Here is an 18,183-nt window from a genome sequence, read left to right as displayed (position 1 = left end):
GTCCTGCCCCGTAACTTCTTCTCTTATAATGAAACAATAAAGAACTCACAGACTCTAAATAGAGTATAGATGCTCTGTAAGGAAATAAGAAAGACAAAATATTTATATCCTCTAAAACTTTAAAGAGATGTGACAAACATAAAGATACAGGGTTAAGTATTTTGCTCAAAACTTTGCATTATAATGACTCTTCCTTTCTTCTCTTTTCTTTCTCGATTCTCTTTCATTTATTGAGGGGCTGGTAGGCGTGAGAAATAAAAGGCTAAAGAAGGCGATGCTAGTTGGATGGAAGGAGGACAAGAAGGAAAAGTGGGGAAGGGAAGGAAACATGAGACAGACACTTTAAGAAGAGACAAGATACAGGTCCAAGTCGAGGCTGGCCACTAGACTTCCAACCCTGCAACTAACAGCTCTTCTGGATTCTAGGTCATGGCACCCTGCAGAATGATGGGGGCAGAATTTTCAGTGATTTCTGAAGGTACTTCTCAGCTGCACATGGCAATGGGCTCTGAAGAAATGGAAACAAAAGATAAAGCTGCAAAAGCTGAAGGCCTCAACTGCACGAGACTGTCCTGATGACTAAACTCAAGACTTGTATCAAGAAAGGAAGAGGATATAAGCTCTCAGATTTTCATCTTAAATGTAGAATTTTTTGTAATTTTAAGCTCTTCCATAAGTGGCATTTATCAAAGTAATTATTAAAGAGTTTCTTGGACTGTGGAAAACAGTATGAAAGTTACTCAAAACAGTACAATCCAGCGATCCCACTCCTGGACATATATCCAGACAAGACTAGAATTCAAAAAGACACAAGTACCCCTATGTTCATAGCAGCACTATTCACAACAGTCAAGACATGGAAACAACTGAATGTCCATCAACAGATGGATAAAGATGAATGGATAGAGATGTGGTATCACAGCAGAATATTACTCAACCATAAAAAGGAACGAAATAACGCCACCTGCAGCAACAAATGAACCTATCTATGAAACAGAATCACGGGCACAGAGAACAGACTGGTGGCGGCCAAACGGGAGGGGCCTGCCCAGAGGCAGGGCTTGGGGTGGGAGGCTGGGGCTGGCGGATGTAAGCTTTTATACACAGAACGGGTAAACAACAAGATCCTACTCTACAGCACAGATAACTGTATTCAATACCCTATGATAAACCAGAATGGAAAAGAATAGAAAACAAAAATGTTATATACCTGTATAACCAAATCACGCTGCTGTACAGCAAAGATTAACACAACACTGTAGATCAACTGTACTTCGATAAAAAAATACTGAGGAAAAAAAGAGTTTACTGGGTGATTTCCCCAAGTCTGTTCTATTACATTTTTGCATCCTTATGACGTACCTGAAGAGGTTAAAGTAGAAGCAAAGAGTACTCTCATGTAGCTGACTTCTGCTATGGAAGCCAAGTGGTGGGACTTGGATCAATGGAAAGAGGAAGGTGGGGCATACAGTCAGAAGCAAGGCTGATGGGAATCCAGTAAGGGGGCGAGTCAGACCCTGGGCAGTGGGGAAAACTTAGCATGTTGTGACATGTGAGGTCTTTGTGATGCACTAAAGTGTCTTGACATGGGGCTGGGAAATACCAATGCTTAGGACCATGAATGTGTTTTGTTTGAACTATCTGTGAAGTGTGCTCAGTAACACTGTGAACACCATGAATCAGTTCTCTCTAAACTGACTCCTTAGAAAAGACAGGAGGAGAAGTGGACGACAGAGGATGAGATGGTTGGATGGCATCACTGACTCGATGGACGTTGAGTTTGAGCATGCTCCGGGAGCTGGTGATGGACAGGGAAGCCTGGTGTGCTGCAGTCCATGGGATCGCAAAGAGTCAGACACAACTGAGTGACTGAACTGAACTGAAAACATTCAACAAGACAGGTTGATAATCAGTGGTCAGCATTTTGGGGAACCTGTTGCTAAGCTAACATGAACCTTCAAAACTGAAACCCATTCAACACAGACCTTGGCCTCATCAAAGTCCAAGGCAATAGGCTCTGATGTCCTCCTCACTAAATTCAGAAGTATTTTAGATCAAAATATCAGTGAAAACCTGGGCAAGGAGAGGTTAGTAAGAAAAGACAGTAAGAGTGTGAGGAAAGACAGGATGTCCTCCTCCCCCCGGTCCCCTGGCCCTGCAATTATCCCCTCTACTCAGTGAGTCCACTCCTGTTCTGATTCCAGCAGGCATTCTGCATACGGGCCCCTTTAACACATCTGCGAGAACTTGAGATCTGTATGGGCCAGTGACACAGAGGAAAGATTTTGGTCTTTGCAAAGCTAACAGGGTGACTATCTGGCCCTGTGGGCTCTGCATCTCCAAACTGAGAAATAAGTCATTTGCTATTGAAGCACTACATAAATCAGATTCATCTTTAAGAAATGGGTTTGTCTCCTTTTGAAAGACACACTCTCTTCTGTTTCAGTTTTCAAGCATATCTCCCATCCTATATGAGTTTATGAATACTCATCAGGAGCAATGGTTTACTTACATTCCTTCATGGAGTAGAGGAAAATCGCAATCTATTCACAATTATAATATCCTAAAAATAAATTATTTGATTCTTTCAAACGCGAAAAGTGACAAGCGAAAACATTCTTGTTAAAACTCGTAACAGAAAGTTGGTCATTTGCAAATACGTCTGCCAGAGGCAAAAAGAAAAACAAAAACAAAAAAAGGGTGGAGGGAGTCATTTAGTAAGTTTTAAAAGCCTATTCTAGTTTTTAAAGCATCGCTTGAAGCAGAGTATAGAGAAATATAAACATCAGATTAAACTACTTTAACTAGAGCAAACAGCAATTCTCTGACTTTCAAAATTCATAAGGCAAAGTTTTCAAAACCTCATCTATAACACCACACAGCTACTACAGGCGGGGCAAGGACTATGCCTTTTGATTGCTAGGAATGCAATGTGGCCAGCATACCATATATACATTCAATATAATCTACTATGTATGATAAATACATTCATTCATACATAAATAAAATGCCTGGAAGAATATGCATTAGTTGTTAACAGTGGTATCTCCAGGGAATTGGATTGGGGAGGTGGGTACATGGGAGCTAAGTCGTTTCAGTCATGTCCAACTCCTTGTGACCCCATGGACTGTAGCCTGCCAGGCTCCTCTGTCCATGGGATTCTCCAGGCAAGAATACTGGAGTGGGTTACCATGCCCTCCTCCAGGGGATCTTCTGGACCCAGGGATTGAACCCAGGTCTCTGTCTTTTGCATTGGCAGGAAGGTTCTTTACCACCTGGGAAGCCCGACTGGGGAGCAGCAGTGTTTAAAATGAGAAATGGGGGACTTCTAATTCTATGTACTTCTAACAATTTAAGAGAGAAATACATAAAATTACATACTTCTAAGAATATTATTTTTAAAGTTCTTTTAAAATTTTAAAACAATGTCAAATGGACAGAAAAGTTGCATGTATCGTACAAAGAGCTCATTCTCCCAGAACCATTGAGAGTAAGTTGTCAATCTCATGCTTCCTCACTTCTAATACTTCATGTGTTTTTCTTAATAAAATAAAATCTCTTATGTAACTAAAATACAGCTATCAATCAGGAAATTAATGCTTTATCCCAGCAACGATCTTTTAAAATAAAAGGTTCAAATCAGCTTTTTAGTCTCCTTCAGTTTGAAATAGTTCCTTGTCACCTTGCTTTGACTTTCATGGACCTTGAACTTTTAAAGATGATCACAGTCCACTCATTTTATGGACTGTCTCTCAAACTGGGCCTATCCAATGTTTCCTCATGATTAGATTCAGGCTATCCATCTTGGCACAAGTATCACCAATGCAATATCGCATCCTATCAGGCGACACAATCTCTATTTGTCCTACTGCTGGTCATGTTCACTCAGGTCACTTGGTTAAGGCAATATCTGCCATGCTTCTTCACTGTAAAGTTACTCTTTTCTCCCCTTTGTTTTCAGTATTTTGAGGGGAGGCACTTTAAAATTTAAATGAGCCATTTTGAATTTATTCATTAGTCCATACACAGGTTTTATTGCAAAGTATGCGAAATTGTAAGAACCTTCAGTTCTCTCTTTTATTCAATAGGTTTTAACTAATAACTATCACTTCAGAAATTCTGATGATAAATTTACCCCACATTTGGCCAGTGGGAGCTCCTTCAAACTGGCATTCGTGTCCTACTGAAATACCTGCAGCATCCTTGAAGACTTCTTTGCACAAGATATTCCAGGTTCATTTCAAACTTCTCTGCTCTAATCCTATAATCAGCCATTTGTCCAAGAAGCTGGGGTTTCTTGTAGTTGAAAATCGTATTAAGAAGCCAAGATCTAAGCCTGTGATGAATTCATTGCCTCTGAGGTATTGCTGCTCCCAGGCACCCTCACCCTCTTTATGGACAAAGAAACGTAGGCACATAAGTATGCATATAAATACACATGCATGAATTTTACACCTGTAATATCTCTCTCTATATATGTATCAATATTTTTTAAAATTCATGAGTTCACATTAATACTTCCAATCTTAACTTCACAAGATTCATTCCAGTTTTCTCCCTTTCAATATTTGTAACTCCCTTCTCCAACAGAGTTGCTAGCTCCCATTATACTTAACATACATCTGCAGCTGATCCATCCTCCCCCCGTATATTTAACCAGTCTCCCAGTGCTGCCACCCCAACCTCACTGCATGCCCTTCTCACCTCTCTTCAGGTCCAACACACCACACCAGACCCTCCCTGCTTGTGAAAGCCTCTGCATCCTACTTGGGCTCTGACACCCTGACCAGGTCAGCTATCTTCTCTGTTTACCTAAGAGGCTTTAGGACTGAATTGTTCAAGAAGGATAAGAAGAAAAATACTTTTAAAAATTCAGTGTAAAAAAATATTTCTTAAAAAAAGTACCCATTGAGTTGGTACTTATAATAATTCAGACGGGCAAGTTCAAGTTCACTTTTACATCATCTCTGAAGAACAGGTTTGTTAAGTAAATTAATAGTGTAAACAAGCTTGTAACCCAGATGTTTAACCTACTTAAGAAAAGTAATTGTTTTCAAGCACTCTAAAATCACTGGGCATGTACTTGCTTTTAATTACTGTCTAATTACAAATGATTTCTATTTTCTTCATTATAGCTTTGATAAGTCCTCTATTTGATTACACTTTAAGAATTACTACTTAAGTTCAATACAGTTAAGATCCTTTTAAAAATGTCTCTTTATTAATCAATTTGGCTTTTCAATTAATCATTTGAGATAAAGTTTTTAACTACTCAGTAATTTCTCTTTCCAGTTAATGTATCACGCTGCTCAAACAGAAAAATGCCTTTCAGTGGCCATCCGGGACTGGTCCCCCGAAGACCTCCTGCCTCGCATGCCATCAGTACTGGCCTCTCTGTCCTCGTCATTATTTATCAATGCAGTGCTGAGGATTCTCATAAAGCCACCAGTTTCCATCATTTGAGTTCGTATTTTAAGATACTTCGCTTTATAAAACCGAGGTTTACCATCAATTAACAAATTATTCTGTGCTGCTACTGAGAAGGCTTGGGGAGAGAGTACATTCTGAATCAGAGCCCTAGCTCCTCCACTTCCTTGTTTAGCAGTCTCAGATCAGACACTAAGCTTCGTGCCCACATCTTTCTTATGAAGATCGAACTCCACTTCTTCAGGTTGTGCTGAGGACTCAATGGGATCATGAGAAGTGCTTGCTATATAATAGGTACTTATTGAATGTGAGGACCCCACAAGAGACTCCTGGAAAAACTCAGTATGATTCAGACCAGTGTTTTCCAGTTTGGTCACACAAACCTCAGAGAGAATCTACAAAACAACACGGGTCCCAAGCACTGGTTTACCGTGTGTCTGCCTATCACTGCCCCTGACCAAAATAAAGAAACATGAAAAAAACAGCAAGAATTCCATGATTTAAAAACAAGCAATGACCTATCCTTCACCCATGAGAATAGTATCAATATTCAGAGGGAGAAGACATGAGAAATAAATAGGCTATGTTTTCTACTTTTGACTTCCAAATAAAGCTGCCAATTAGTCTTAGAAACCCCAACTAATCCTGGCCTGAGGGCACTGGGGCCACTATCTCAGGGATAGGTTATTTATTTATTTGTTTGTTCTGCCTAACCAGCTCTGCCAAGTACCAGTGACTAAATATTAGAATTTAACATCTGATGAGAGAAGATTACATCACTAAAATGAAGTGGAGGTAAGCAGTTTGGTTCTCTTTTTTAATTTTATGTATCTATTTTTATGTTTGCCTACACTGGGTCTTCGGACAAGGCAATGGCACCCCACTCCAGTACTCTTGCCTGGAAAGTCCCATGGATGGAGGAGCCTGGTAGGCTGCAGTCCATGGGGTCGCAAAGAGTCGGACACGACTGAGCGACTTCCCTTTCACTTTTCACTTTCACGCATTGGAGAAGGAAATGGCAACCCACTCCAGTGTTCTTGCCTGGAGAATCCCAGGGACGGGGGAGCCTGGTGGGCTTCCACCTATGGGGTCGCACAGGGTTGGACACGACTGAAGCGATTTAGCAGCACACTGGGTCTTCACTGCTGTGTGCGGGGGCTACTCTAGTTGCGGCGCTTGGGCTTCTCATTGGGTTGGCTTCTCTTGTCTCGGAGCATGGGCTCTAGAACACAAGCTTAGAAGCTGTGGCACATATGGGCTCAGTTGCTCCGCAGAATGTTGGATCTTCCCAGATCAGGGACTGAACCTGTGTCCCTTGCACTGACAGGTAGGTTCTTAACCACTGGACTACCAGGGAAGTACAGAAGTAAGCAGTTTTAAAAACCAAAGGTGTTAATAATGTGATGCAGTATGGGCATTCTAGCAGTGTTGGGGGGGAAAAAAAAGGACAAAAATGCTTGCCTCAAACAGTGAACCGAGCAGAAGTACAGAAGTCCCTGCAAGTTAACACATGACCTCCGTAGAAAATACCAAGATAAGGAGTGAACCTAAATATTGTCTGGGGTCACAAAGAGTCGGACACGACTGAGCGACTGAACTGAATACTGTCAGCTAACAGTGCCAGATGTATCTGTCCTATGCATTTGATATTTAAAATATCAGCCATGAAATTAAAAGACGCTTACTCCTTGGAAGGAAAGTTATGACCAACCTAGATAGCATGTTGAAAAGCAGAGACATTACTTTGCCAACAAAGGTCCGTCTAGTCAAGGCTATGGTTTTTCCTGTGGTCATGTATGGATGTGAGAGTTGGACTGTGAAGAAGGCTGAGCGCCGAAGAATTGATGCTTTTGAAGTGTGGTGTTGGAGAAGACTCTTGAGAGTCCCTTGGACTGCAAGGAGCTCCAACCAGTCCATTCTGAAAGAGATCAGCCCTGGGATTTCTTTGGAGGGAATGATGCTGAAGCTGAAACTCCAGTACTTTGGCCACCTCATGTGAAGAGTTGACTCATTGGAAAAGACTCTGATACTGGGAGGGATTGGGGGCAGGAGGAGAAGGGGATGACAGAGGATGAGATGGCTGGATGGCATCACTGACTCGATGGACGTGAGTCGGAGTGAATTCCGGGAGTTGGTGATGGACAGGGAGGCCTGGCGTGCTGCGATTCATGGGGTCGCGAAGAGTCAGACATGACTGAGCGACTGAACTGAACTGAAGCTTTTCTGGCATGTAAGAGTTGTGGTTTTGGTGTTTTGTTTTTGTTTTTTAATCATGAAAATTTGTTTACCATGAAGGGATGGAGGATATAGTGACCTTCCTTCCAAACTGCTTTGAGAACAAAGTTAACATCTTTTAACCAAGATGTTAAAAAAATGCAAACAAAATGCTAAGGTACCATGAATATACACTGCTATCTCTACAAATGATTCTTCATACAAGAGGATAAAGTTATCTACAGGTTTCATTTGCAAAGCTTCTCTGCTTCCAAATGGCTTCCAAGCAAAGGTCAAAATGTCTCTCCCAACCCCAGGTCTGCAGAGAGCCTAACTCTGAGTCACCTGTCACAGCCTCAGACACAGGCAGAGGGCACAGGGCCAGGGGCCTAACTCCTTACCCAACAGAAGTCCAACTCGCTCTCCAGAAGAACCCATGTCACTGAAAACACACGGGGACTCGCCCCAGGAAGAGAACGCATTCTCGTTTGTCAAACTCGGAAATATGATCCCCCCCCAACCACTGTAAAAGCTGCAACAGGCAATACAGCCAGATCCCCCTCCTTTCAGCCAAGCTTCACTTCAGTCTCTCCGCCCTTCAAATGGGTGGAAGTGCCAGCTGCTCGGGCTCTTCTTCTCAGTTTGGTGGGGGGAGGACAGGTAAATCGAGAAGGTGCTACAGCCCAAAGAACTCGAGACTGATCTGCATTTAAAGTCTTCTCAGTGAAATAGTCTTTTTTTTCCTATTCAAAGATGTTTAGGCATGAGCAAGGCAGGTGGGAAAAATATAGAGTTCTATATAAAATATAATGTTGGGTAAAAGGTACTTAAAAGGCAGGGAACAGTTCATAGGTCCCTTTCATGCCACTTCAAAAGAATCCTGCTAGAAGGCCAGGCAGGATGGTTCAGCAACTTCAGGAAACTTCCGTGAAGCCATTTGGCCTGGGAGAAGTGGTCACGTCTGGTTTCCCCCCAAGGCAGTCAGGGTTAGCGCTCAAGCACACAAACTCAGCAGCCAAGGCTGTCAGGATCCCTTCCCACCTGTGCAGCTTTGGGCACGATACTTAACATCTCTGTAGTTAGCTCTAGCATGGTCATGAAAATTAAATGCTAATGTATATAAAGCACTTCAAAGCACAAAGAAAGTATTATCTTTCCCTTCTACAGCATAATTTTCTCACCTCCTCCAACCCAGACCTTTCTTTCCTTTTCAGGTCATTTGCCTGACCCTGGTCCTATCTGATTCACAGCCCAGCCCGAACTCTCATGAACATTCACCAGGATTCCCTGAAGACTTCGTGCCCTGGCTACTCCACACTACCGACCCAAGTCAGTCCTCACTCAGCCTCAGACGAACCCCAACTCTCTGTGTTCTTCACCTTGCCTTGCTGGAAGGAGCCTGCATGGCTGCAGAGCGCTGCAATTACAAATAAAGGACGTCTTCTCAGCTATAAGCCCACAGAGCTGGTAGACGGCTCTTCCTGTAGCCCTTCTCCACTCAGATTCCATCTCGTGTTTAACAGCGAGGAATGCCTCCTATTCAGAGGTGAATGTCCCTCAGGGGGAACTCCCTCAAATATCCTTCTGTCCATTTCCAAATTTACTTTTCCCTCTCCAAGACTAGCCTGTCATCTATGCAGCAAATCTCTTCCCACAGCTCTGTTGTCTTTTCAGACCCTCTCCTCTGTTCTAGCCTACTAGCTGTAGCAAATTCATCCTGGTTACCAGGCTCAGTTCATGGATGATGAAGTTAGAGTTCATCCCAGTATCTTCACTGGTTACCTCTGGACTTGTTCTTTCCACTGAGCCTTCAGCTTCATGCTTTAGAACATAAGCCCTACAAAGATAAGGATTCTCATCTCTTTTCTCCCAGCTTTATCTCTGGAGAGGGCTTCCCAGGTGGCGCTAGCGGTAAAGAATTCCCCTGACAATGAAGGAGACAAAAGGGAGGCGGCTTCAATCCTTGGGTCGGGAATATCTTCTGGAGTAGGAAATGGCAACCCACTCCAGCGTTCTTGCCTGGAAAACCCCGTGGGCAGAGGAGCCTGGTGGGCTACAGTCCATGCGGCTGCACAGTCAAACACAACTGAGCAACTGACACAACAGTAATAACACCACCAAGGGGTGTGTGTGTGTTGTGTGTGTGGTGCTAGGGTTACAGAAGTGAGCATAACTGGCTCCTGTCCTAGAGCTGCTCACCGTAGTGACAGAGAAACCGAAAACCCACAGGCAGACTTCCCAATGTGACAGACAGCGGCAAGCAGAATGAATGCTGGACCTCAATGGAGCCCTGAACCTGTTGCACCGAGCTCCTAAAGGCCAAACCTAACTGCCCCCACATCTAGGGTTTATCTCGGCTGACCCGAGGTCCCAGCCCTGATAACTCTCCTTTACTTCCCTAAACGCCTTCCTGCCTGGGCTCCTCTTGCACCACCTTTTTCCTGTTTTCATCCCACTCCTCTGATCATCTGCTAAGAGAGTGCTGTCACAACCATGACCTAGAAGACCATCTCCAGATGTAAATGGATGGCTCCCAACTTCTCTCGAGCTCCAGATGGTTCTTTTCACTTGTCAGTTCAGTTCAGTTGTCGCTCGCTCGTGTCCGACTCTTTGCGACCTCATGGACCGCAGCATGCCAGGCAAGTTATACTAAATGTCCAGCAAAGATCTCAAACATGTCCAAAGCACACACAAGCCTGTCAGCCCCACCGTCACCCTTTTACAAATTCAACACCTCTGCCCCACCCAATGAATGCCCATTCCCACTCCTGGCATCACCCATTCCACTCTGCCTGGGGCCTGTGCACAATTCCTCCCTCTTTCTCACATCCAGTGGACTTCACCATTTAGAAATACCAAATTGTTTCTAAAATCTAGTTCTTGCCATCTGTACCGTCACTCACTTAATTTACATTTTCCAATCTCTCCTCTTGCTTTGACTGCCCCCAATGCTTCCTCCTGTATCAGATCCCAACACAGAGATCAACAGAAGCAAGTTGAGATTTTTTTTTACATTGAGAACAGTTGTTTGTTTGTTTATTTTTGGCTGCGCTGGGTCTTTGCTAATGTGTGAGAAATTTCTCTAGTTGCAGTGTGCGGGCTTCTCATCGCGGTGGCTCTAACTAAGAGCGCTTCTTTTCTTGCGGAGCACGAGCTCTAGGGCACCGGCTAAGCAGCTGTGGCCCACGGGCTTAGCTGCTCCTAGGCGTGTGGAAATTTCCTGGACCAGCGATCAAACCTGTGTCCCCTGAATTGACAGGTGGATTCTTAACCACTGGGCCACCAGGGAAGCCCTGGCAAGTTGAGGTTTTAAAACTGCTTTCTATGGGATAAAATTCAGATTCCTTAGAACACAAAATCCAACCAACCCTTCTTCCCCTCTCCTCCAGGCAGCCTACTCGAACATCTCACCATTTCTCATACTCCCCCCACCCCCAAGTCCTCGCCTCTCTTCAAGCCACTTCCTCTGCCTAGCAATAGAATGTATGAGAACAGTAGCTAACACTGACTCCAGGTACTGCTATTACCTCCCATTTCACAAGTGAAAAAGCTGAGGCACACAGATATTACTTGCCCAACAGTGGGTTGACCTAACCATACATCAGTCCTGACTTCAGAACCTCAGTTCTTAGCCTTCCTCAAGCAACTCCTAACTTCCCTTAAAGACTCAGTTCAAGGACTTCACTGGTAGTCCAGAGGCTAAGACTCGGCACTCCCAATGCAGGGGACCCGGATCTGATTCCTGGTCAGGGAACTAAAGCTCACATGCTGTAACTAAGAGTACAAGTTCCGCAACAAAGATCGAAGAGTCTGCATGCTGCAACTAAGACCCAGCACAGCTAAATAAATATTAAAAAAAAATAAACACCAATGATGACTCAGGTCAAATGCTTCCTCTTTGGTGGAATCTTCCCTAAGCGCCCTAGGCTCTGCCTCCAACCTCCAGGATCTCTTGGCATCATGCCTGTTTTTATTACAGGCAGGCTCATATTACTGGTTGTGTTCCAAAAAGAAAAACCAGGTCTTTATCTTTATACTATTCCCATCAACCTACAGTGCCTGATGAACAAATACTTAGGTAGTAATTTTTTTCAAGTACACAGGACGCAGAGTATACCCTGCTCACCCGTCTACCAGCACGATACTGCTTCTAAACACCCTACCTACACTGCTAACCCCAAACTCTCCCCTCTTCCTCTGTTGGCCAGAGGACTCTGATGAGGAGAAGTCAAAGCCCTCATGGGGACGGCCACTCCCACAGCCAGCTGATAGCATTATCACAGCAGGGCAGACCAGTGAGCCGCTGGCCATGCGCCCCTTGATTACAGGAGTAAAGTGCATTGGAAAAGCACTTTCTCTCGCTGAAGATGGACAGAGGGGACATTTGATGTGTGGCTGCCAGATTTAATGTCTCTGTCGTTTAAGATGTGAGAGTGGGAGGGTGGACATAAAAATAATATGTAGTATGACAGAAAATCAGCTATGGACATTATTTACAAGTCAACAAGAGCCAACAGACTGGCAGAAATGTACATAATATTATTTAGTTTCGTGATCTAATGGCCTCTTTCACAAAATCACCAAGACTATACAGCTGACCCTTGAACAACCAGTGTTTGTACTGTGCGTGTGCACTAACACGTGGATTTTTTTTCAAGAGTAAACACTTGACAGTTGAATCCGTAGATGCAGGACTGCGGATACGAAGGGCTGACTGTAAATTCACATGCGGGTTTTCAACCAGAGGGGACTGTCGTCCCTAACCCCAGCATTGTTCAAGGGTCAGCTGTATACCTCATTAAATTAGATCAACTTTGGAACAGGCTCTGAATAGAACAGAATGTTCTAAATTCTACAACTAGAATAGAATCTTCTAGATTCTACAACTGCTTAGCACCTAATGGACTTGGCTTTTTTTTCTTCTTATGTTAAAGTAGAATGGTCATCTGGTTACAGTATATTCAGAGGGAGTAATTTTTTTTTTTAAGTGTGAGTTCCTGTGACACAGTAACCATCATCAGTCAATAAATAAGAATGAAGGAAGGCAGTCTCAGAACTTGTATTTCTATGAGTGAGGCTAATAAAACCAGCGAGCACATAGTTAATTGTAATACATGCTAAGAGATGGTCTATAATTAGGGTGGTTCCCTAACGCTGAACTCCTGTATCTGTGCTGATCTGCATTCCCCATGTAATAGTCTTCATAAAGCTACATTCAACTTAGTAAAATGTTTCTTATTCTGAGACTGTCCATTCTACTCTTTTGTCAAAATGCCTTTTCTTTGAAATAGTGGTAATAAATAGGGTTGCCTTTTTTTTTCCCTAAATGCTGTTACATGGCAAATTTAAAACCAGTTAACTCACGTGGGCCCTAATGTTGCTTGTGCAGCGCTACAGTCCCTGAGACTACATCTGGGACCACCACGTTAAAGTGTCTGAAGAGGCTTGGGCAACAGCCAAGCCTGGCTTGCTTGCCTAGAATGTAGCTTTAGAAAGGAGTAATCAAAATGGAAAGCACACCATGCATTACTCCAAACTGTGCCTAAAAACAAAAATAAAAATCTGGTACGATTTTATATATACACAACACTTTTAAGATTCTCAATACATATTAGCATCGTAAAGACTCTAAGTCCTTGTAGTAAGCAAGATCAGTTTAATTCAGGAAAGGAACCTTTTTTTTCTCTTTTTTTCCCAGACAAACCTATTAGTACCCTGACAGTGGGAAATGCTGAACTAATCAAACCTACTGAAGTGTATCTGAAAACAGAATGTGTTAATTAGTGGAAATGTGTCTTCCTGAAACCTGGAAAGAGGGCCGGGAATCACCCCTCCCAAAACAGAGTATGATTGTTTTCTGTGGGGCTTTTTCAAGAGAAAATATATTATCTGGTAGTCTGGTTTTTCTACTTAAGCTTCTCTAAAATTTGGGGAGGGGGGACATATGTAAATCTCTCCATTCCTCAATATGGATGGTCAACTCCTCGTGATCCAGACAGAATGCTCTGGATAGGAAGGACAACATTCTGGTCATCAAAAATACCTATCTTCTACATGCTCAAGTAGCAAATGAACACTTCTAAAAATCACTTATGAATCTGGTTGGTGTGACAACTGAGCAGACTGACAAATCTGATTCTCAAAACCAACCAAAGTGGGGACCATGTCTGGGAATATGGCCAACTCCTGAGTGGTTCCTTAAAATTTCTTTAAACTTCAGTGAGACAACACAGAGTGGGTCATTAAGCCATTTCAGTGGTTGAGATCAGCTTATTTGGGGTTTTGTTTTAAAAAATGGACTTGAGTGGAACGTATCAGGATAGAATAGATCACGTAGAAAATATTTTTGCTTTAGTGCATACTTTACGTATGGGGCTTCGAAATGGCACCCCACTCCAGTACTCTTGCCTGGAAAATCCCACGGACCGAGGATACAGTCCATGGGGTCGCAAAGAGTCGGACATGACTGAGCAACTTCACTTCACTTCCCAGGTTGTACAATGGCAAAGAATCTTCAAGCTGCCAGTGCAGGAGACTCAGGAGACTGGGGTTCCATCCCTGGTTTGGGAAGATCCCCTGGAGAAGGAACTGGTCATCCACCCTAGCATTCTTGCCTGGGAAATCCCATGGACAGAGGAGCCTGGAGGGCTATAATCCATGAGGTCACAATAAGAGTTGGAGACGATTTAGCGACTAAACAACAATACTTTATCTCAATGCAAATTATATTTCTCAGTGTTGACCCAATCAAAAAGTTTGGAAGCCACTGTTCTAAACTACCCAATTAGCTATCTAACTTCAGCTTAAAAATAGCAACTTCTTGGCATAAAAGAGCGGCAATTATTTTCTGCAAGCAAAGGGTAAAAAAACCCCACAAACAATGGCATCTAGAGGTACAAGACTCACTGCTTTGGGTTCCTGAGAAGGGGACAAGAGATCCTGTCCTAGGACTATGGTCTTATTAAGCCATTAAATGACCACATGCAGGACCTTCCCTGGTAGTCCAGTGGCTAAGACTTCAAGCTCTCAATGCAGGGGCCCCAGGTTTGAAAAATAGATCCCACATGCCCCAACTAAAGACCTTAAATGCTGCAAGGTACACTGAGGATCCCCAGTGCCAGAACTAGGTCCCAGCACACCCAAATATCAAAAAATAAATGAAGGACATCACGTAAGCCCACTACTACACAGTATAGTTGTTTTTAACCAAGGCATGGATAACCAAAATGTACTTCTAAAGGAAAACAAAAAGGTAAGGAATTAATTTTCATATTGATTTTAAAAACAGGACTTCACAGAATAGCTGACACTTCAAATTCTTAAATTTCATGGAAATATGAAATTTAAGAAAATTTCACGGAAAAATAAGGTCCTCTATGCCCACCAAGATGGAATTGTGCACCAACCCAAAACCAACGCCTGACTTTCCAGTGTGAACAAGGTTTGGTTACAAGCACAATTCAGGATCATTTCTGAATTGGAAATGAATTTAGGGTTCATTTCCTAATCTTTACAGGTTATTATTTAGAAGTTCTAGTTAGCGACTACCTAGCAGTATAAATCAGTGAGATCACTAAATATAATAAAAATCTCTGAGCCTGCTTTTTTATAAACCACTCATATCTAGTAAATATTATACTGGCCCAGATGTCAAGAAATACAAAATGAATGTAATAGTCTATGGCCAAACAGCCTGCCAAAGAGAAGTGAGATTCAAGCCCAAGATAATTAGCCTTTGGCACCTTCCCCCTCATGCACCTCTATGCACACTGGAAGACTGGGACAGAGGACTGAAAGCTTCTGAGAACCGTGGAATCCTGATGTCACCTCCCACCTAAACCACTCATCTCACTGGCTCCACAGTTGAAAAAGGGGGCAGCAGTGCTTCTACCCCTCCAGCTAAACCTGCTTTTAATTACTTTTTAAAAGCTTTTCACTTTGTCTTAGGGTATAACCAATGAACAATGCTGTGAAAGTCTCAGGTGAACAGCGAAGGGACTCAGCCATATGTACGTATGTATCCAGTGTCCCCCGAACTCCCCTCCCACCCACGCTGCCACATAACACTGAGCACAGTTCCCTGTGCTGCACAGTAGGTCTTTGTTGGTTATCGATTTGAAATACAGCAGTGTGTACATGTCCATCCTAATCTCCCTATCCCTTCCTTAGATGTAAACCTCTGTACCTATCATTTCTAACAGGACACAAATTGGTTATATTTTAAAACTTTTACGGATGTACCATCCTGCAGACCTGAACAGTTTTTTTCAATTCCTTGTTTTAAATTTTAGAACCTACACATTAAAAAAAAAAAGTTCATCTTCTCACAAGTAAACTTAGGATTTGACCCCTCCAATCCTAAAAATTTCATAAGCGTAAGCCCACATGTGTTCCAAGTAACATCAATCCTATGAAATGCTTTGCCATGGGAAGAATGTTTAGTGATGATCTGGCTATTTCCAAAAATGCACATTACCTGCAAGTACCTGTCTTACTTTGCATAAATGCTCCCTGTCTAAATTCGTAGCCACACACAGCTAATGTGCACTCATTACTTTGCCAACAAAGGTTCGTCTAGTCAAGGCTATGGTTTTTCCAGTGGTCATGTATGGATGTGAGAGTTGGACTGTGAAGAAAGCTGAGCACTGAAGAATTGATGCTTTTGAAGTGTGGTGTTGGAGAAGACTCTTGAGAGTCCCTTGGACTGCAAGGAGATCCAACCAGTCCATTCTGAAGGAGATCAGCCCTGGGATTTCTTTGGAGGGAATGATGCTGAAGCTGAAACTCCAGTACTTTGGCCACCTCATGCAAAGAGTTGATTCACTGGAAAAGACTCTGATGCTGGGAGGGATTGGGGGCAGGAGGAGAAGGGGATGACAGAGGATGAGATGGCTGGATGGCATCACTGACTCGATGGACGAGAGTCTGGGTGAACTCCAGGAGTTGGTGATGGACAAGGAGGCCTGGCGTGCTGTGATTCATGGGGTTGCAAAGAGTCAGACACGACTGAGAGACTGAACTGAACTGAACTGTGACAGAGAAACTGAATTTTCAAGTGAATTTTAACTTAAATTTTAAGGGTGTTCCCTAGTTGCCTGGTGGTTAGAATTCTAGGATTTTACATCCATGGCCTGGGTTCAATCCCTTTTTAGGAAACTGAGATCTCATAAACTGCATTGCAACAGCCAAAAAAAAAAAAAAAAGATTTTTTTTTAATTGGTAATTTACTTCCATTATTACGAAACTTTTAAATGTTTGGAAAAACCTGGGTATGTGAATATACTTTTTCAACTATGTATGTGTCTGTGCTCAGCTGTATCCAAATCTGTGACCCCATGGACTATAGCCTGTCAGGCTCTTCTGTCCACAGGATTTTCCAGGCAAGAACACTGGAGTGGGTTGCCATTCCCTACCCCAGGGGATCTTCCCGACACTGGGATCAAACCTGCGTCTCCTGTATTGATAAGCAGATTCTTTATTGCTGCGCCACCTGAGAAGCCCCGACTTTTTCAACTACAAGTTTTATCAAATCTAAATACAGATCAAGCATTTCTAATAAAATTTTATGTTCAAACTGAAATGCACTGTAAGGACAAAACAAACACCAGATTTGGAAAAACTGAATATTAAAAAAAGAATATCAAATACCCCATTAATATTTTTAAATATATTACATGTTGAACTGACATTATTTTGCACATCTAAATATCTAAATAAAGTAGATATTATTAAAATTAATCTCACCTGTGTCTCTTTTGACCACGTGGCTTGCAGGATCTTAGTTCCCCAACCAGGGATAGAACCTGGGCCCTTGGCAGTGAAAGCACAGAGGCCTAACCACTGGACTGCCAGGGAATTCCTGCCTTTTTTTTTAATGCGACTCTTGGAAAATGTAAAATAACACATGACTCACATTCTATTTCCACTGAATGGTGCTGGCATAACCTAATGATTCCCAACCCTTTCTCACCAAGAATGCCTTCCATGAGTAGGTTCTGGGAGGCTGCCATAACCAAACACTGTTCTTCCTGTGTGACCCCAAAACCTGCTGACCACATCTGACATCCTTCCCTTCTCCTCTCTGACTCTGACTGACTGTCCTGCACAAGCACCTTTCTTTAATCCTCTCCCAGGTCTACTTTCTCTTCCTGTCCCCAAGGCCCCATTCTCAGTTCTCTTTTCCATTCTCTGCACTTCCATGGTGACCTCATCCCCTCTCAGCTTCAATTATCACTTCTACATGGAGGACTTCCAATTCTTTGTCTCTGCTTATGAACTCTTTCTCAAGCAACAGTTCCACATTGTCAGCTGCCTGCCAACCAGGTCCATCTGGAAGGCCTATCAACTTCTTAAACTTGGTATGTCTGACCTGGAATGCCGCATCTTTTGCTGGAGATTCTCATCATTCACCTTGAACACGTGGGGTCCCTGGTAGCTCCTCTAGCCCCACAGTCTTACAGCAGGCCCTTTCGGAACGAACAGTCCTCTTCGCCACAGCCTCCTACCTGGCCTGCCTGTCTCAATTATCCCCTCAGCCCTCCC

The 18,183-nt window shown here is 43.0% G+C and overlaps 1 protein-coding gene across 9 annotated transcripts in view; it reads right to left on the bottom strand.

Annotated features, from left to right (window-relative positions):
• Positions 1 to 18,183, bottom strand: part of TNRC6B (trinucleotide repeat containing adaptor 6B) — a 262,610-nt gene that overhangs the window by 115,260 nt on the left and 129,167 nt on the right. The window contains exon 1 of one of the 9 annotated variants that reach the window (XM_070790454.1): positions 1,363 to 18,171. The exons of the other annotated variants lie outside the window; for them this stretch is intronic. The gene's annotated coding sequence lies outside the window, so the exon portion shown is untranslated. Of the gene's footprint in view, positions 1 to 1,362; positions 18,172 to 18,183 lie in introns of those variants that run through there. 9 annotated transcript variants of the gene reach the window in all.

The sequence above is a fragment of the Bos indicus genome, chromosome 5 (genome assembly GCF_029378745.1).
Source record: "Bos indicus isolate NIAB-ARS_2022 breed Sahiwal x Tharparkar chromosome 5, NIAB-ARS_B.indTharparkar_mat_pri_1.0, whole genome shotgun sequence".
Classification (NCBI taxonomy): domain Eukaryota; kingdom Metazoa; phylum Chordata; class Mammalia; order Artiodactyla; family Bovidae; genus Bos; species Bos indicus.
Note: the sequence above shows the minus strand (reverse complement) of the source record. Positions and strands in the feature narration are given on the sequence as shown.